This window comes from Poecilia reticulata, chromosome 7, assembly GCF_904066995.2.
Source record: "Poecilia reticulata chromosome 7, P_reticulata-male-v2, whole genome shotgun sequence".
Taxonomy (NCBI): domain Eukaryota; kingdom Metazoa; phylum Chordata; class Actinopteri; order Cyprinodontiformes; family Poeciliidae; genus Poecilia; species Poecilia reticulata.
Genome location: NC_088836.1, coordinates 27,777,672 through 27,799,576, shown reverse-complemented (window position 1 = coordinate 27,799,576; position 21,905 = coordinate 27,777,672). Strand labels below are relative to the sequence as shown.

Sequence of the window (21,905 nt, the reverse complement as noted above, 5' to 3'; positions counted from 1 at the left end):
AAGGACTCATCTGTCACACAGGCCACAGTGCCGATCCACAATGACAGATGTGCGTTGTGACTCAAACGGATGACAGCGCCGAACGAGAGGCTGAACAGTAAATACATACAGGGACGCCGACACGTAGCTAGAACAAACTGTTGGTATACAGGCTTGATGGTCGTTAATCTGGTTTGTATGTCGAACAAGTTCTCTATGCCTCAAGGAATGGATTTTCAGGGGTTTTTTTCTTCTTCTTTGATCTACTTACTTTTATAGCTTTAGTCAACTGAATAATGAGCAAAGAAAAAAATATAAGAAACACTCGAAAGCTTAGAAATCATTTAAAATGTCTACATAAAATTAAGGTTGCAAGTTTTTGAGAAAATATGACCATAGTTACAGATTAATGAATCAGCTTTTTCTAGACGTTTTTCAAGCAGAGCAATAAATTTAAAGTACTTTTGTAGCAAAAAAACAAGTCAAGACATATCTTTTTCTTCATCCAACAAAAACATCACTTAGGATTATGAACAGTTTGCGTCGTAGCAGGTCTATTGTGCAAATACTGGTAAGGGGAAAAATGTTCATCTTCTGCTACACAGTGAGGAAAAAAGTTAGACTTGACAAAAATCACCTTTTAAATCCCTGAGCTAACAAAGTTAATTTTTTTAGTCTTCACTATATTCACTTAGGTTTGCCGTCACTTTTGTCTTGGATAAAAATTGCATTCAGAAATAAAGTCCGAGTTTGGTGAACGTCACATAATCCATCACTCACAACTCTCAGCTGTGTTATTGACATTTTCTTTCACTCATTTTAATACATTTCTTGACTTTAGTCAGGGAGCTATAAGTCTAACTGAAATATCCGACCAGCCAGAATTTAACAGAAAAGGAAAAGTTGTAAAACTATTTAGATATGTCCTTTAAATTTCCTCTTGTACTCATTACAACAAATCTATAAGAGCTGTCTACATCAGACTTTTAGGAAAAGTGCATGTACTGCTGCTCTGTATATTTACTGTCAGTAATCATTTTCCTTTGTTGAACTCAGTCACATTTTCAGCCATTTTCCTCCCTGATGCAGTGCCGCCAGGCTTTTGGAACTTTGTCAAGTCTTCTGACCTGTAAGAGAATAAAAAAGGCACTCGGCGGTTACTGCAGCACAGAGGACCAGGGAAATTAGTGGAGAAAGGGATGAGCTAGAACGGAAAAAAGGATAGAGTGATGGGGGGGAGAAGGAGAGCGGGGACAGAACTGAAGAGCGTTGGGGTTTTGTTTTTTTCCTGTCACAGCAGTCCCATATTGTCCCCAGAAAATGTCACTCTGCCCTTGGGAGGCAGCGCTCCGAGGCGAGACTCATCTGTCTGACCGCATTTACTGAGATGTTCTGTGGCTGGATCCCGAGGAGGCTGGGAGGCGTCCCACTGCATTTTGCCCAACAACACCCCTCATGCTGATTGTCCCCCACAAAAGCTGCAAGTGTCTTGATCTGTGGGCCACGCAATGGTATTTGAGTACAAAAGTAAATATTTAACCTAATTCATATTCATTCCGGATTTCTAACAACACAAGCAGGCACTAGAAAGACATAAACTGACTTTTATCAGAAGTCAAAGATTCACTTTGTATTAAAAATAACAGAATTTTAAATTTGGGGAGTGAGAATTCTGGGTCTCCTCTGTGAGGCTGCTGCCCCCGTGACCCGACCCCGGAGAAATGGAGAGATTTAAACCATTATTATTGCTGGGTCTCTGCCAGGCTTTTCACACTGCAGAATATGTTTGTTTATTAAATACTGTTAATGTGTGTAAAAAAAAAACAAAACAAAAAAAACAGCCATATTTGTTCTCCTAAATTAAAGTGACTACCCTGAACCTTCTGTGATATATTGTCTCTTATTGAACATGTAAAGTTCAGTTTCCATAGTCTTTTTGTTGTTAATTAATACTTAAGATAAACAACTAAGCAAACAAAAAAAAAACTCCTCAGGGGAAATCACATAGGGCGGCTATGTCCATTTGTTTTGTTTTTTTTCCCCTAATTCATGTTGTTGCTTTAAATGTGCTTATCTGCATGCTGTGGTAATGCTGAAAATGTTATTCGCAATATTGATTATGATTATATTTACTGTAACAGATGAAGAACATAATAGGTTCTTAATTTCTTTACAGGTAACCTTTAGGAGGTTGAGTTCAGACTTCAGGGAGCGCTACTCACCGGGGAAATCACAGCTATTTAAGGATAAACATATTTATATGTTAGCCTTGTAAAGGCATCCATTGCTTCAACAATTATATCCAACATCCAAAAATCTTTGAAAAATAACCTCATGTATCCACAGCAGAGTCAGATAAACTCTAGTCTTAAACACATGTGGCTGAACCCATTAAAACTCAAGTGTAACTTGAATATTTCACACTCTGTCTTTACGTTTGTAAAACGTTGCTCAGTCTCCATATCTACAAATATCAGGTGAGCAGCTATTCTCTTCTGAGCACTTAAACATGTTTAAGTACTTTATTTTGGTAAAATCCTGTCAAGAGTTGAAATACTCCATAAACAATTATTCATGGGTGCATATTGATATTTCTAAGTACAACAATTACAGCACCAGTCAGCGTCTTTAAGACCACTTAGTGTTTGGCTTTTCTAATTCACATGTTATTGTGGGTGTAAATCAGTGTTTCTCAGTTCCAGTCCTCAGGGTTCACTGCCCTGCACATCTTAGATGCGTCTCTGTTTCCGAACACCAAATTCAAACGATTGCGTCATGTCCTCTGCAGCCATCATGTGCTGCAGAAGCCTGTTAATCACCCAATTATTCAAGTCAGGTGTGTGGTAAAAGGGGATCACCTGAAACATGCAGGGCAGTAGTCCCTGAGGACTGGAACTGAAAAACACTGGTCTAAATTTATTCATTGAGTTTTTAAATAAGATTGACCTGTACAAACAATTTATTATTTCAAAATGTTTCCTTTTTTGGCACAAAAATTACAAAGGAAATTGTACTATTAGTGTAAAATGCAGATGTGGTCAGTAAGGGTTGCATGTTGCTTGTTTCTACATAATTTCATACAGCGTTCACTGCAGTTGGGCTGGAAGGGCATAAAAAACCTGACTGGGAGAGAACTAGCATTAAAGCACAAAAACAGACTGTCAGCACCAGGGAGATAATACTGCAATAAAAAGGGCTAATGAGAACATATATTATCCCATTAAAATGAAGCACTGGTCTCCAGACATTCTCGTCTGGTGCATTTAATGAGTGGAAAGCATAAGCATTCGTTTTCATCACAGTGTATAAGTGCACTAAATCAAAGAGACTATTGGGACATTGATGTTCGCATCTTGTCTGGGATGGCTTGAATTAGAGTGATGTGTTGAACTACTTCTTGGCTAATTTAAAACAGTCAATCCTAAATGACTTAAGGCTGGTTTTGGCCAGGAATATGATGGCTTTAGTGTATCAGTGACATGTATTTGGATGTGAAGACCAACATACTGAGAAAATGTGAGGGGACTTTGATGAAAAGTCCATTACTTTGGACAATAAAATACATTTTTTATGTAATATTTAGCCTTTACTTCATGGTTTTGGAGTTTTGGCTGTTCTGGGAGACAGTGGTGCAACTACACATAATTCAGGTGGATGCAAAAACATAAATTGGCACCCCTCCACCCCCACAAAGGTACGTCAGGTCAGGGCTAAGGACCTAAGGACCTCGTCCACCCCCCCCACCCACACACACACCCGAGGCGACAATATGTGAAAGGTAAAACTCGCTGCATTTACCTCGTTATGTGCACGAGGTGAAGGAGCGTAAGGCGCGCTGAAGTGTATGGGAAAACATCATCGGCACGCCGTCCCCTCCAGACGGGGTTTTGGCGCCCCCTCTGGTGCTGCGCCCCTATGCATTGCATGCGCTACATACCCACTTTTTGCGCCACTGCTGGGAGAGTTTGTTGTCCTGACTAATCTCTGACTACTACTGAGGAGGAGGAAAACCTTACCTAATTAAGATTGCTAAGTGGATCAAGTCCGGTTTATTTGCATAGCACATTTCAGTAACACCAACACCTTTGATCAGGGTGAGCTCCTTACGTCCACGAGCGGCACAAACAAACTCCCCCAAAACACCAACAATTTGCAATCCAAAACAGGCAATGGTCAGGCACAGTGAGGTGGATGTGGGTTTAATGAACAAACGCTATACCAAGAATATTTCTTCACCAGTAGCAACTGTTTGAAAGGACTTAACATAACAAGTAGCCTCTTCTTTTTTCATGTCATCCAAGCTCAACTTAGGCGATCTTGTTTTAATTTTAGACTTCAAGTTCAGTCATTACAATCTTTATCGAGTGCCTTTTAGCACTATTATTTTCTGCTAATGTGCAATCACCACAGAGTCTATCATACCTCCAGATGGTGTTTGTCCACAACATGAATCTCTGAGAATATTCTTCCTCAAGGGAATGAAAAACATTGTACGTGCGTAACATGTATACAGGAGCGTATATGGCTGCTAATATTCCTTAAGGTTGGAATTAGTCACTAAATGTTCATGTTTGAACGGCATTCCTAGAATAGCTTGTGTTTATAAATTAGTACATAAATGCAAGAATGCGAGTAATCCTCTAATCTAGCATGTTTCTGTCGTGCTGAAAGGCAAAGCTACATTTGCTGCTCTGGATTAAAGTAGCTCATTAAAACGAGGTGCCCAGGATCGAAATAGGCCAAGAGCGATTCTCTTTGATTCAAATTGAAGACAAAGCAGCTCAAGGAAATAAATAGTTTATCAGAGCTGGGCAAGGCTTTCCTCTTGTCTGCTATAAGCCCCGGACACAACACTGGCTCATCGACTCGGCTGAGCACTAAGATTAAATGGCTTATTGACTGCGACAGGACAGAGGCATCAAAAATGAACTTGTGGAGAGAGTCACCTTCAGATGTCTCCGAGACACAAAAAGGGACGGATCACAAAGTTTGCAACTCGTGATTTAGTTTTTTTAATCAAGAAAAACTTGAGACGGGTCCGTCACCGATCCGTCGCACTTTCATTTGACACCGTCTTCAATATTTACCTCTGAATGAATGCCTGGAGAACAGCAAGGGAACCCTTATTTAAATGTCAGTGTGCAACACAACATATTGAACCAGTTTTACATTAAAGGAGGGACATGTTATTAAACGTTTAAATGCCATATTTTTCTCTCTGCTGAAAGATTCATAAAGGCCAGTTAGCGACTGTGTCTCTTCTGAGAGCAAATGGCTGAAAATTCATGCAGGGAACAAGAGTTTCTGTGTAACAACTGATCACCAACCCTCCCCAATGAAATCACAGAAATCAACTTAACTATAAAATTTATCTCCCACACTTTAGTAGTGTGCAGTTTTTTAATAATTTATAGAAACTTAAGAGCGTCCGTGGACAGAAGATTGAATTTTTCAAATGCAGTTTATCTGGCTCACCCAGCTGGAGGTCTCCAGAGGTGCATTGTGCAGTTTGTCAATATGCTTTGCTCATGTAGGCTGTGAAATTAAAATAAATAGGTTATTGACTGGCAGGTGACTTGGCAATGGGACTGCTGTAATGCACACCCACTTGCTCAATGACCCAACCTGCCAAGAACTGTTGTCCATAAATCAAAGAATAATGATAGGTTCCTGTTTTGTCTTCTTTTCAAACTCTGTAGGAGTCATTTGTTTTTAATTTGCTCCGATTGTCATTCTGCAGGCCCTCTTCACTTTAGCATAGCAATAAAAAGAAAAATTTCCACTTCCAAGCTTTAAATGCTTGGTATGTACCCACTGTAGTCATATTTTTAAGGGGATCTGAGGATACAGTGCTGAGGAAAAGGATCTATTTTTCTTGAGGTTTTCCCAATATTATGTTAGATGCAAACAATTTTAACGTATGTTATTGGAAGCTTTAAAATTTTCAAGACTCAAACTTACAAAGTTTGAAGTCGGACAGACAGATGGAAGGATGGAAAATACAACTCCTTTTCTTTTCATCATATTTTTCCAATGTATGGAATTTCTGCAATATTATGAAAAACTGTTCATCCACGTCATCAGTGGTCATGTAATGACCAGCCTCAGCATTCATGGCCGCTCCATTGAGGGGAACTAGTTGCTGCGTAGCAGAGAACAAGGGGGAAGGCGTGAGCAGCATGTACACAAGCATGATTGACATTGTTAAGACCCTCCTCCCAGCTCTGAATAATTAATTTAAAAAGATTTAAATTGGAAAGAAACACTCAAATCATCCTTCTTAGAAACAAAACCTAACTTTTATTCAGCTTAAAGCGGCAAGTAGTTTTTGAAAATTCCACCTATTGGTTTTGTCTTAAAAGGTGTAAATTGTAATGTTTTTAAGGGTTTCATTGTTGCACCTGGAGAAACAGCAGCCATCTTTATTTCCCCAGTTGTTCTATGAAAATACAGCACTGTTAGAAAACAGAATAGTAAGAGAGGGCAGACAATTATAGCGAGTAACCATTTTTCTTATTCTGTCCAGCGGACTTGGCAGTGGTTGGTTTGATGGATGCAAGGCCACCTGCCTCGCCGTGGGGTGTGTTTCAGTGCTGGGAAATGCCTCCAGCCAAATGTAATCTGCTTAATGTTGTGTAGATATTGCTGCTATTATGACAGAACACCACATTGCAGGTTTCCTCCTTGTCGGTACAAGAGCACGGAAAGGACGCTGGTTAAGAATAATGATACGGTGAAGGTGGCACGTGCAGGTGGGAAGGAGAAGGGAAAACGTTGCAATAAATCTAGTCTCGAAGCTAAAACTGCAGCATTGTGGCTCATTGAAAAAACATAAAACAAAACTGTGTCTTGCGCTACATTGACCAAGCAGCAGGACGCTCAGTTACACCAGTCCAGATGAAAAATGACTGGTTTACAGATAACTGCACAGCTCGAAAGTTTGAACACCAACAAGCAGGATTTTATTTTATTTTTTTTTATTTCACATCCACTACGTTTGGTTGGTAGAATGGTATGGAATATACCAGGCTAATCAAAAATATTGCTTTGAAGTTACAGCTGCTGCAAATTCAATGTTGGTGACAAATGAGTTGATTGCAATTACTTGTATGTCTTCAAGGTAGTTTCTAGTTAACTCTAATTTTGCTGGAATAATTTTAGTGGTTGAAGGTCAATAAAATTGGTGTTGCTTCAGTGTGTAAGTTTAAAAAACTTTCAAATTCCTGCCCCCATCCTGATCTGGCCAAAGATGACATGTTTAGTGGCAAACTGTTAATGACCAGCTGCTTGTCTAGGTGGTTTCCTGAAAACAATGTGGGAACTTTACCCAGCTTTACCCAACTATAGCAAGACATTTTCCCATGTTATGGTGAAATAATCTGTCATGGGAAGTTATTTAGAATCAGTATTAAGGAATTATTGACTTAAAACCAGCTTCTTGCTGAAAAGTTGCTTATAAAGTGGTTTTGTCTTATTTCAAATGTACTAAGATATTTGCACTAAAATTTAGACCAAAAATACTTTGTAAAATTTTGTTTTTATAGTGTATTCAGTCACTTATTTTGTGTCACACATTTTTATGTCATTTTGTTGAAAAGTTTTCATTTTGACAAAGAGTTTCATTGTCTTTTTCTGGTAAGGAAAATAATTATTGATTTAGTATGTGTAATGATTGTAAAAACATCCAACGGGGTGGATGCTTTTATATTCACTGTCAGTGGTGAGAAATTGTTGCCTTAAAAAAATTAAGGTTTACCCCATTACTCAGTTCTTGGTCCAGATTTTTAAAGAAATTAAATAAAATTTATTTGTTGTATTTATGTCCAGTCTGAGTGATATTTCAAGATGTATGCAGATGACAGTTTTATGTGGAGCCAGTGGCATAATTTTATGTTGTTGGGTCACGATGACTTATGCTTTTATTGTGTTTTATATTTGCATTTTAAACATGCCTTAGCAATCTTTATGATTGTATGTAGCTAAAAGACGAGCTAGGGACAGCTATTGCAAATTCTCTTGGGCTATTCGTATAAAGGTGAATAAATATTTAATACCCAACCCTTTACTACTACAGAAAAATTTTAAGATGGTAATAATGTAAGAAAAAGATGACAAATATAACACCATCTTTCCTGCACAATAAGTACGCTATATAATCAGCTCATTTAAAAATTTAACAGCCTTTGTATCACTTGCCAAGATTTAATGATACAAACATAATGACTGTCTGATCTCTACCAACCAACCATTAAATGTGATTCTGTGACTTTAATGTTGCAAGAGTCATTTCTGTTAATCTCTTGCTTAGATCGTCAAAATGACTAAAAATCTGTACAATTGTTGTGCAACATGACAAGGCTGCCTTGACGGACGGTAATTCTATGTTTTTAGAAATTGCCTAATATCCAGGGAGGACAAATCATTAAAAAGCAATCAATAAGAAAATATTTCAATTAAGAACTTTCAATCTGTAAGGTTTTTTCCTTTCGATTTCTGTTCTTCTTTGTTGCCACCACTTGAACAAAATGAAGTCTCCAGGCTGAAAGAAGCTAGACAAAGGAAATAGATTCCCAAACATGCATCCCCTCCTCCTTATTACCTCTTTTTGTATTTACTTTTAATTTGTATCGATCTTTCACCTGCACCTCAATTTTGCTGATGTCAGAAAGGTGAGGGAGCATTACAATATACAATACTTTTCTTCTCCTCTCTTATCGTGGCGGAAATGAAAAGCAAATGGCACCTTTGTCCAGGACGTGAGATCGTCCAGGCGGAAGGGCTTTGAAGCGCAGGGTGAAATTGAAAAGGTTGCAGGTTCACATCCCCGGACAATGCTGGCCCTTCTGCCTCCACTCCTGCGGCTCACAGGAGATTAGAGGAGCGAAAGAGATAAGGAGCAGCATTGGCTAAATGTTTTTTTTTTTTTCCAGAATGGGGGCTGGGCAAATTGGAAAAGCTGAAGTGCTCTAGTTAGCCAGAAGACAGACAAATAGAATCAGACTGGCAAAGCAAGAGCATAAAGTGAATCACTCAGACCTGACCTTGACTTGATCGTGTATAAACCGGTCTGCTGGTTCAAAGATAAAAATAATAACAAAAAAAAAAAAACTGAGCACAGGCGATCAATAGAGAAACAGCACAACATCAAAGATGGGATTTTAAAATGATGTTCTTTGTGCCAGTGAGCAATTATGTCGGATATAGTGACAATATTTTTAATCTTAGTGACTTTTGTGCTATATGAAAACCTCAGTGTGCAGCAAAAGGCAAAGTAACTCACAAGCATTTGTAAAAGAGTTGTGGAACTCTTTTAAGGTCTTCTTTACCCATATAAAATTCAGGATTTACAAAAGGTGATGTTTTAGGGAAATTAAGAAGGAAACAAAGGAAAATTCACCACATCGAAGACTGTCACAAATGCTGAGGTTAGCTAGCATAGCTACAGATGACGACAGATAAAACACCTTTAGTGTAAAAGTGAGGTGTTTCTCTACTATTAGCACATTTAGCAGTGCATACACAGGAGTGATTGACAATGCTAAGACACTCCCCCTAGCTCTGATTGGTTGTTTTTTTTCTGATTGGTTGCATTTCTTCAGACAGCATTAGTAGTACCTGAAGGAGGTGAAGGAGCTTGAGCTTTTCACACATTATCTGTCTCATATAATACCGTATGTAAATATTTTTTTATATATTTTAACAAATATGTAAAAAAACAGATTTTTGTAAAAGTTACAAACTGCAGCTTTATATCCATGCATAAAAATTTGATGGATACTAGAGGGGGCCAGCAAAGTTAGGGGAAGCCATTGCCCTCGTTTGGTGTCAGTGCTGGTCTGCAAAGAGAGTCAGACTGAAATAGGAGAATTGTAGAAACATGCAAGGAACCAAAGGAAGAGAAGTTGACAATATTATTGCTCATTAAAAAGCAAATTTACTAGGTGTCATTTTGGCCATTACGGAGTCCAGTTGTTCTCTCTTCTCCTGTGTCCCCAACCTGATATTTGAATTAGCAGGTCTAAATGACAAGACCGCCTCAAAGAGGAGCCCACAGGCCCCGCTCTCCCAGAGTTTCAAAGGCCCGGCAACCTGGTTGCTGCTGGCTGTCAGAGAGTCGATTGGAACGTGTGGCAGTGAGATAACCTGTACGAGACAGAGCCCAAAGCCGTTCGCCTCTTTGACAGGCTTATTAACGGGAAACCGCTGAGGAAAAAAAAAAGGTCCATATCGGCAGAGGGATCAGGGGAGAAGAAACCTTCCCTTATCACCAGGACACCGGGGATTAAAGCCTGCCCCGCTCTGATAAATTAATTATTCTCTCTTATCTCTCATGTTTAAAGACTGTCAGACAAACCCACCTGGAGCCATAGCGCTGGACAGCCCGGGTGACAGTAAGAGAAAGAAACATGTAGCCTGTGCCGGGGCTCATCTTGTTCTATCCAAATACGGTTTTCTTCCAGTTCCCTGGCTGCAACATAAAAACAAATAAACAGACTTTCCTTTAAGACTACTGCAACGTTTCAGGGGATACTAGTAAAACTGTGCAGAAGTGTTGACAATCATTACTGGGCAAGAGATTGCTTCGAATAGGAAATCTGAGAAATGGCACACACTTAAACCTCTTTCGTGGAAAATTTGTCGTGAACCCACAAGCAGAAACTGCTTTCTGAGATCCCTCAAAAATCACAAGTATGGAGCGCGTTCTCCCCTAAAGCTGTGAGTATTTAAAAATAAAGCCAGAACGCCACACTGTGGGAATGGAGACGAAGTTAAACATCATCTATACTATGGATAAAATCAAATATCTCTCCAATACAATTATTTTCCAAACAGTAATGCTGGACAAAATCAATGTAGCAATCCTGCTGGCCAAGGAGAGGCTTAAAATGTAAATAATGCATCTCACCATGTTGCGTTCCTGGAAATGATTTCTGAATCTTATGCATTTACATCCTGCAGCCTGCTGGACGCACACACCACACCTCATCCAGTAAAATCAGCTTGACCTTACACAACCCTACAGATGTGAGCAAAAGATCTGAAGGGAAATGAGAAAAATTACGTCTTAATCTCACCTTAAATGTTTTGTGAAAGAGGCTACAGCGATTTTATTGAATATAAACTCTGCCAGGTTCAATGTTCTGCTTCTGACCACTTCTGCTAAATCTATTCTTCACATTGACGTTTGAATTAAACGTAATGGCATTTTAAGAGAAGAAAACAAACAATTAAATGACTTAGATTTGCCATGCACACAGAAACTGCTGTTTTCAATTCACGCAAATGCCGAGTTTATACTGTCATACAGTTTTCACCAAACATTTGGGATAAAAATTCTAACCCAGTATATCTGGTTAGAGAGCAAGGAGTCTTGCCATTCCTTATTGGCCACCATTTTGAACCATTACAACCATTATAGCTGGTGATGTTTCCCAGTAAAAAAGAAGAAATTCTTTTCACATACTTTCTCAGAAAAGCTTTAATGTCAACAAGTCAGTGCAAACGGCTGAGCTTCCTTGGATAGAATGAAATTTACCAGTTATCATTGTAAGCTGTGTTGTATATTATAATTAGGACTGATTTTTTTTTATTGAATTGATTTGATTATATATTTCTAAATATAAATAGTCTTTTCTTGTAAAGTGCCCCGAAATAACAGTTTAAATGACAAGTTAATGCATTTTAATTTGAGTTCACAAGGAAATATTTTCATGTTAGTAAGAAATCTGATCAGTAAAGCATATTTAAAAACCTTTAAAGTTGGATAAAATTGAAGATTTTCTGTGTGGAGCTTTCAGGGAAAGCAAATACGCTTGTCCATCCATTTCAACAATGAATGGAAATGAATGTCTATGGGTTTACCAATTAAAAACCTAAAATTACATGTCATGTTTGGCGCCACGAAACAAAAACATGAAAGACAGACATTGTTTCGGTATCTATTTTGCCAGCATAAGGAGATTCTAAGAGGTAGGAGAGGTTTTCAAAGGCATAGCGTGCCTGTGTCACAATACCCTCTGATGTCCTTGAGATAGTTGCTTGAAGTCTGTCAGCGGTGCTCACCTCCAGCCTGACGGGGCCAGCGCACATGGAGGGTGATTGACAGGGTGGGTGAGTCGCAGGCTTCCCTAGCCTCTCTGCAATAATAGCAAAAAACACCAATGCCGGGAATGTTAATGTCCTTCATATTTTATTAATTCAAAATCCATGGGATATCAGCTTGGTGCTTTATGAAAAGAAAACATCAATCCTGCAGAAGTAATGAGTGCGGCAGCAGATTGGGGCTGAGGGAGAAGGCAGCAGAGAAGAAGGGGGAGGATGAGGCACCGAGAACCCCTCTAGGTATGTACTGAGGGAGACGGAGAAAACTAATATTTGACTGTCCGCTGTCGGGTCTTGTTGGCTAAATGACTGTGCCTCAGGGAAGAAACAAGCACAGCGGCTGTTGCTGAGGTGTCTCATCCAGCTCAGTGGAGTGATTGCTACACCTTATAGGCATCTGTGAATGGCTTTATGTTTGTGCACACACATGTGCATGTCTGTTGTTTTTTTTGTCCCGTGTGTGCGTGCGCTTTAGTTCCTTGATTGAAGTGTGGGGGCTTTGTTGTTTTCAAAGCTTGTCACATATTTTTAGGCATCAAATTGACAAGACAGAACAGCAGCTGCATTAAAAGTGATGTGTGGTTTTCCTTAAAAGCCTGCATATGGAACTGCCGGAAACAGTCTGAAGGTCACAGCAGAGAAAACAGGGACACAGCTTGTCAGGGTGCTACAATGTCACAGGCAGGTGCCAAGAAAATTCAGAGCAGCTGGTAGAAAAGATCTTAGAAGTCAACGTAAAACTTTAATGCACTACAAAAGACTTGCCACAAATGATTCGCTTCTCTTATTAGGCATGTAACAAGGAATATAGACTTTAAAAAAAAAAAGTTGCATAAGAAAATTCATATAATTCATAGTTTAAAAGTATTTTTTTTTAAATACCAACTCTTGGGTGAGAAAAGTAGCTATCAGATGTCCAAAAAGCAACTTTAAGATGCTAAACTTTGCATGTTTGAATGTGACAGACGCTCTAGGAGAGAAAAAAATTATTGTATGGGAGGGAAAAATATCCTAAATATCCTAAATATGTTTAGAACTTGAAGCTCCTCTGTTTTTATGCTCACTATGCTTCATTATTTACAGAGGCTAGACCTTCAAATTTGACGACCTTCAAACATTGAACAAGTGGAAGGTCATCTAATAGATAACACCTGTAAATTCTTGGGGTGGCACAGGAACCAAACTAGCAACTGCTACTGGTTGAGAAGGGGAACATTTTTTCCTAAACGTTTCCAATAACGTCAGAAAATGTCACCTGATTTGATGGTTTTCATTGTTGTTATGGAGAACAGAGAAATGTGATGATCCTCCCACGCTGCGTTCTGTACGGCCAATATTTCCCTTTCCTCTTGCGTTAAATAAAGACACATTTATGTCATGAACTGTTGTAGGTTAAGAGCCAGGCACTGTACAGACTGATAATTACTAAAAGAAATACTCAAAATTATAGTATTTCTTAATTACTATAATCAAGATATGAGATAACTGGAGAATAAATGTCCAGAACAATGCTGAGCTGGCAAGGCAGCAGGAGGACATGCAATCATGCATGGCATTTAATGCAAGGGTCTAACAGGAGTGCAGGAAACAAACAGGCTTATAAAAGCTTTGTAGGGGATTAGTAAAACAAGAACCAGGTGAGTTCAGTCAGCAGAAATGCATCACAGCTGAGGAGGGAATGTAACTTTAACATAACAGGTTCCTGCAGTCTGCTTGCAAATACTTTCTAGAAAACTGCAATAAAATTCTCAATTGTTTCTGTTAGGTGTCAGCTTTACCAATGATATAACCTGAAAAGCCCAATAGAGAATGTAGAGTTCTTTGCAGAACAACACAAGAAATAAGATATTTTTGCTATCGGTCTGGAAAGTTGCTACCAATTTTCAAAGCTTATTAAACATTGTGTAATCTTGCTTTAATTTATATTTAGACAAAATGAATATAATTGTAACAACCATTACTGAAGTAGCATTAAACATAGCTTTTCTGTTTAAAGAAAAAATATTATTATTTTCTACATTTTTACATTTTTGGGAGAAAAAATGAAAACCGTATATTTTGCTACGGGTTACCATGGTAGGAAAAAAAAAATATTGTGATGACAAAAACAACAACATGCCTCGATTGACTGCATATTTCTGCACTTTGAATCTGTGCTTAAAGCCTCACCATAAAACGTAAACATGATTTTGAAAAGAATAAAATAGTTCCTGCAGTATTAAGAGCAGGTGGTTCTCTGTATAGATTCCAGAACTACTAGGCAGCCGCTGTCAGTTTGTGTGAGGGGAACAGATGGAATCATGACAACTTCCATTTACGTCCACCATTCCCACCATTATTATCGTGATTTTAAAGACACTGGATTGAGCATATGGTGAGCAGGTCCCTAATGACATGATGGATGTTTAGTATTCTCTGGGGCAGTTCATTGTTCACAAATGGGTGAAAACAGACAGTTTAATAGTTTCAGGCTAAAACTGCTGCTGCTGCTGCTGCTTTTTAAGAAGGCCATCATGGCCAATCATTAAACATCTGGAAGTGTCTCTCAGCTGCCGCCATTATGGCTCCAATCTTTCCGTCTTCTAGCTGTGTTTATTTGAATCGCTGCAGGCTGCATAGCAAAAACGTGAGACTAATAAAAGTGATAAATGATTTCTTGGTGATTCACAGAAAGTTTCATCTGTTTCTCTCTGGGAGAAGAAATTATATTCTGAGAAGATGCCACCAGCTTATTCACACCCACATCTATCAGGCGTTTTACCTCACTGGTGACATTTCATCCTTGAATGAATTCTCCTGGCATCTAAAGCCTCTTTTCACCTGCTCTAACTCCTGCCTGAACACATAAAACAACTAAATGCATTTAACAAGCATGGTCACAAGAACTGACCATGGTTTTACACCTATAATGTGGTTTGAGGATTTAAGAACGTTTTGTCATTTGCCAATGTATAAGTTGACCCATAAGGATTTTGGTTTGTTAGAAAGCCACAATGGAGAGGTGCTACTCCTCAATTAATGCCTGAAAACCCCTTAAAATAAGTCAAAATGGTTTGGGGTATAAAACATTAATACATTTCATCATAGTTGTATTTACACATTTGCGTAAATGTGTAAATACAACTATTTACACATTTATATGTGTAAATATATACACATATAACACACATTAAAGAGTGTAGAAGAATCTTGCATTAGGCATTCAGATCCCCATAAAGGGGAGTATATCAGCTCTTAAGCCAGAGGTTCCCAAACTGTGGGGGGGCGCCGTGACATTGCAAGGGGGGTGCGGGAAGCCGTTTGGATGAAAAAAAAAAAAACATGAATGCACTAGGTTTTTACCTTAGAATGGCCAACTTTGTTATTCCTATGTCAATTTGATACAGTAGGGGCTTCGGCACTTCCCGTATCTGTCTCCTCTGTCACTGTTATCAGCAGTGAAAACTGTTTAATCCGTTGTTAACATGTGTAACCTGTTTTTCCGAGCCGCCTTTAAACGCAACATGAGCGCTACCTGTGCGCCAGGTGAAGGAGACCTGCTGCTGCTGTGCGGAGCTGCACAGGTTTGTTAGAATCATGGCAGCAAACCAGCAAAACGCAAAGAACCTTTCACAGTTTTTCCCCCAAACTAACCGACTGTTGACTAAAGCTGTTGGATGCAGGTAATGTTAGCTAAAAGATGAATAATATCAATGCATCACCTTAAGCTTAACAAGTAGCCTATAGGCTACTGATGTTGTTGTCTATGTTCAACTACTTACATTCATTTAGCCCCCCCAAAAAAAGTTGATTGCCCCTGTTGTTTTTATTCATTGCTTCTTAAGAGTTTTTGGCTAATTGTGTTTGAGAGAATACTAAACCACTTTACATTTTAACCCATCGTATGTGACGTCACGCTCCTCAGAGAGTGTCTGCCATGACGGACATCAACAAAACTTACTTGCACTTTAACTCTTTTAAAGTTTGTCAAAAAAACACACCCGTCATAAGGTTTGTTGGCTGTCACTTGGCAATGCACAGCTTCATTTCACTGTTTGATTTGTGTTTACTCTACATCTCCAAAAAACTTTGCCAACAATCATCGCCCACCTAAACTATTGATGGATTTGCAGCCCAAGCCATGTTCAGATCTTCTGTTTTTCTTCCCCTGGTATCCTTTGACACATCTCTTACTCATGTCGGTGGAGAGATTGGAATAGAAAAAAAATAACAGCTCTTTGCACATTCAAAGTTAAGGTTAGCCTAAATTACAAGCTGGTTGTAAAAAAATATACATTTTTCGCTTTGATTTTTTTTTAAGCATTTGTTTCTCCAGCTTGTAATTATCCTACCATAAAATTTAAAAGTTGATCATTTCATTGTAAGCCTGGAACCTTGAAAATTCAATGTGGAATTAAATATATTTTCCATGCTGTTTAAAGCTAGCATTTAACATTTTTTGCTTAATATTCTTAATATATGCTGAGATTCTGCTACTATTTAAATGAACCTTCATCTCTACCACAGAGCACAGGTTGGACTTTGGCCAGACTCTTAATTCTCCATCATATATTTATATAGAAGAGTCATTTGAACCCAGAGAACAGGTCAAATGGGTTTTACTATGTGGTGAATAATTTAAGATTCTATTAACATTTAAATTTGACATTGATTTCACACAGTCAGGCCTCAGCTAAGTGACAAGAAACATCAAAATGTTAGAGAAAGAGAGTCCTGCTATTTGTCCAGGTGGCATTTAAATATATATATATTTCTAACAATTGAATGTAGTGCTACAGAGAGTTTTAAGGACTCAGTTTCAGTTAGGATTCGTTTATGAAAACTTAAAGCTGAAAAAATGTTTTACATAATTCTTCCTCTCCTGTAACAAACATAAAACAACATTTTGAACCAACCAGATTGTTTTTTTAAGTACAATCTGACCAAAATATTATAGAAGTATGAAGTATGTCCAGAAATTTAGTGTATATTTCTGTGTTTAAGCTAAAGATTCTTTATAAAGTATAGTTAAAGTAGATTTTTTTCCAGCTCAACATAAGTTTGTAGATATAGATGTGAGGTCCAGGCATTGCCTTTTAGAGATCTGTTTACACACAGAGAGGGGAGACCTTTGAATAGGACAGACCTGCCACTTGCATTGAGGTCATTGCATTTAAAAATTGTATTTACTGGACAGATGCCCGGATAGTTCAAGACTGTGCAGATTTTATACTTACATTGGATCTAGCTCTGTTATGTTATGTCTGGGAATAATAATAATAATAATAATAATAATAATAATAATAATGCGTAGATATAATATTTCCAAGCTAACAGTCACTGAAGCTGTTGTGCTTTTATCCAAGGCTTTTACACATTAATGTTGAGATTTTGACTTTCAGTATGTAAAAGTCTTTATGCATGCATGTTCTATATGGTCAGATCTCATACCCTATATCCCATTTGAGGGACATTCATATTCGAGTAATACACACATTAAATCAGATATTAGACATATACCATTTTCAGAGACAACAAAGCAAAGATTCAGCACATCTGGTTATTATATATTTTATCCTGTTTTTCAGCATAAAGCATCAGGCAGGATTCTTTGGGATTTCTGTTTGTAATATCTTCTGTCATCCTGCATCCCCTGTATTGCTTTTCAAGTCAAAAGGCAGGTTGTATATCTGTCAAGAGGGTGCACTGCCATCAAACTCAGATGAGATTGCTTTTTTCAGGGTTATGAACAATAAACAGTGTTTGTGCAGCTTGATATCTGTCAGAACAAGACGGCATGACTCAGAGATCTCAATAAAAAAGAAATAGTAATGCTGGCTGGAATGATGAAATCAAAACTAAATAAAAATAGTTTAGTCAAACTTTGAATGAAAGCCAACATAAAGTTTTTTTTTTTAACTATCTGCAAATAATTGCTATGATCATCACTGCCATCACCCATTTATTCTGCTGCGTGTTAACTTTGCATTTTAAGTAGAAAAGTACACGGCTTCAAATGAATAAAACTCTGGCATCATCGTCCTACACATCTGGTACTGCAGCATCGCTTGTCTGGTAGGCCCAGCTGATACAGCTATGTAGCATAAGCTTCACAACTTACAGATGACAGATTAGTGCCACTGCTTACAAAATCTACACAACTGGTATTTAAATATCACAACAATAACCACATAATGTTAGAAAATCTCATTTTATGTACACGGAGAAAGACTCACATTGTGCAGTCCAACCTGTTTTCTGATCAAATCAGTAAATAATAATTTAACCATTTGAGGGACATTCATAGATCTTTGAGCTTTCTGTGCAAGATGGAAAAACAATCTTGTGGGAAAAAATTGACATTTACAGTAACTGACTTATGAGGGAGCAGCACACTATAAATTATACAGGCTTCACCCTGATAAATCCACACTATAAAAGCGCCTCATAAAAGATAATAAAAAAAAACGTTGCAGACATGACGAGACTTCATGTTTCATAAAATTTACATAATTTCTTCAGGTTTAAATCCTCATAAAATCAATTTATAGTCAAGCAAACATACATACTTGTGAAACTAAGAAGGTAGAATTAAATTAAGTTTTAGAATCTGTACACTTATTTTAGAGTATTTATAATATAATATGTTTATATATCATCACAGTTTTGGGTGCAATAAGATTTCTGACTCAAAAACAATTCTATGATTTAAATGAGTTGCAAATGTGCTTATTTAGTCCTGATATTTCATATTTTCTTCCCCTCAATTGGCATAATGCACTTTGATTTATCTCACTTTGACTTAATTTCAGGAGATTTTCTTGAGAACCTTGATGTTTTGTGGGCCACAGTTGGACCTCAATCCCAAGTTCTGGTACTCTTGGTTTTGAAGATTCTCGTGTGGATCATGTTTACAATGTTTTATAAACAATATTTTATTGGGTGTGGAGTCGGTTGGACCCCATTCGTAAACACAAGGGCTAATTGTGAATTTATCCTTCCATTTGCCTTTAGCAAATTTATAAAATATTTCGAGCATGTTAAGATCACTGTGGTACAAAATTATGTGTGTTTTGCATTCCTTGTTCTTGTGCATGATTTTTACTGCCATCATGTTCAAAATAAATAAACATAAAGTATGAATTTTAGCTGGAGCTACAGATATGGGCATATCATTATAATATTTAAATCCATACATCTATTTTCTGTAGTATCTTAATCTTTGCAGGGTTGCAGAGGACTATTTGCCTGTCCCCGGTGTCAGAGAGGCTAGGCACAAATTGGAGATTTAATCAGTCAATTATAATAGACACACAGCGATATACATAGAGAATTTCAGAGTGATCCTTTAACCCAATGTGCACTTTTTTACCTTCTTGTTGCAATTCAGCAGTGCTGAAACTTCCCCCAGTGCAGCCCTGATCTAATATTTTTTTAATATTTTGTAGGGAAAAAAAACAGTAAAGAAACTCATAATGTTTGCCAGTAACTTTTAGCAATGATAAATGTCTGCAGCTGTGGAAGGATGGTGTGACTGCTGCTAAAATTAGAAAGCAGTGACTCAGGCAGCACCGAGGGGTTACTGCTTCTTGTTAAGTGTGGGAAGCCTCACACATCTCCTCACATCCGGTATTATCAACTTGCCATATCTCTGCAGTTTTCTGCTTCATCTCTTTTTAAATTATTCACATTTGCCTCATTTAACAAAACGTGCTTCTCTTGACAGTCATTCAAGATGCCATTAAAGGCAGTCATTGTGAGGAAAGTGGAAAACTCAACAATATTTTCTGTCTTTTATTATGCAAACCTTTGTTGTACATCTGGTTAACAGAGTTATCGAGAACGGGGACATCTATTAGATTCAACCCTGGTCACAACCATAGCTCTGCTGCAGATGGTGTCGCCATGTTCCTGTAATTATGCCGTAACGTCTTGTCAGTGCAGTATGGAGAGTCAATGGGAGACTTTCTGTCTCTCTAAGGACACGAGTGGCTGGGCAGAGCTCATTACAGTGAATCACACGGGCTGAAGAAGCAGAGAGCAGAAATACCTTTATATGGCTACGGTAGGTCCCTGGTGGAAATGAGCATCTGTCATTTACCATCAACCACAGCTGTGTTAATTCCTCATAAACCTCTGACTGCGGCGGACTGTGGTGTCTCCAGAGGACCTGGGATGTGACAACCATCAATCAGATCTGAAAATGGGTCAAATTACAGACAGAGTAAATCCACTTCAGCCTTGAGAGGAGATAGCATTTATGTTGTCAGAGTCCTCACAGTGCATGCAAAAAATTCCACAGTGTAAAAATAGAGTTGGAAAAGTCTGAATTTAAAAAAGAAATTAAATAATTTCAGAGAAGAGAGATTTTTTTTGTATGTTCAGTGGTTGACAAGGATTTCTAATGTTGGATTATCTTAGCAAACAGTTGACTTTTCTAGTTACATCTCATAGGTCTGATGATATGGATGGTGGAAGTCAAGAACCAAGTCATTAGTATCATCAACAAGTCTGATACTAATCAGACTGGATATTAGAAGACAATGACTGAGTGATAGATAATCCTTGATTTGATTAAATGCAGGAAACATTTCAATTCTCTGTTTAGCTTGTATGTTGGGTCTGAGTTAGTGAATTAGCACAATGCTGTTGTGAACAGAGTATTGAATATTGATTGCTGATTTTCTGTTTTTTTTTTTTTTTGCTACAGTACAACAAGTACTGGGACAGTTAGATGCCCCAACACAAAACCTGACTGTGAGTAACTTCAATAAATGAATAACAAGCATGTTTTAATAAAACAAATGCACTGGATACAGACACACAGTTACACTTTATGTTTATTCCATCTGAACACAAGCTTTGTTCTTCTGATGTTAGTTTGTATCTGTGAGTCTGCTGAGAATTGTGAAGTTGAGAAAGATCCACTGTACATTATCACTGGAAATATTTGACCCTGTTCCAACATACCTACTGCATTAGTTCAACAAGTTATATGTTGAAAACAAATATTTGGAAAAGTACGTCTTTAATGTTTCATTTTAGTCTTTAACGTACCAAACTTTGCATATAATAACTATATTTTTTTTGTCTGTCTGATGACGTAAGTTTGAAACATAAAATCAGATGCTCAGTATTTGAGTAGACTTTTACCTCATAGTATTTACTCTTGCTTGAGTAAAATATGTTGAAGTAGTGCTACTCCTACTAGATAATGAAACAAAAGCTAACAAATATTTTATTTTCCACCATTTCATATGAGCCTCAGCAGCGTTAGAAGATAAATCATGGATGGTCCATAAGGTTGTCACTCTTTTCAAAGTGCTACAGAGCAACTCAGAACAAAGTGCTGTAGGTACACAAGTGAGTGATTCCAGTGATTCAGTGATAAAATGTCACACCATCTGTGCATTTAATCCATCAAACCCTGTGTTTGCTGCAAAAGATTCAGTCATGACAAAAAAAATCACAAAGGCTTATCACATTGTACCCTAAAATAAAGAAGGAATGACATGCATATATACATCATAAATTAGATAAAAGTGGAGCCCAGAGTTTGGCAACTAACCAAGCTACACCAAGTACATATGCGCAAGGAAATATGGGCCGCATAATGAGAATGACGACAAATATATGACAAGCTGAGAACCAAATAAAATCACTCTCTACCCTTTGTCACTTTTATATGCACTACATTGTATATGCAGTCACCCGGCAGATGAAACTCATTTATGTATTCATGCCCAGGAATGATGTCGTCTGCAGGTTTCAGCTCTAAAAATAGTTTGATGCACAACTTCTCTGGGTGCCACAATGCAGAGGAATGTAGAGGAAACAAATTGAAC

The 21,905-nt window shown here is 37.9% G+C and overlaps 1 long non-coding RNA gene across 3 annotated transcripts in view; it reads right to left on the bottom strand.

The window, feature by feature from the left end:
* Window positions 1–319: 319 nt before the first annotated feature.
* The window catches only part of LOC103467803 (uncharacterized), a 42,581-nt gene continuing 20,995 nt past the window's right edge, over window positions 320–21,905 (bottom strand). For 2 of the 3 annotated variants that reach the window (XR_534122.2, XR_014088056.1), the window contains 3 exons: window positions 11,994–12,116; window positions 10,338–10,447; window positions 320–1,106 (listed from right to left, as the gene is read on the bottom strand). This is a non-coding gene — a long non-coding RNA (uncharacterized LOC103467803). Of the gene's footprint in view, window positions 1,107–10,337; window positions 10,448–11,993; window positions 12,117–20,110; window positions 20,258–21,905 lie in introns of all 3 variants that reach the window. The other variant, XR_014088057.1, reaches the window with a different exon arrangement.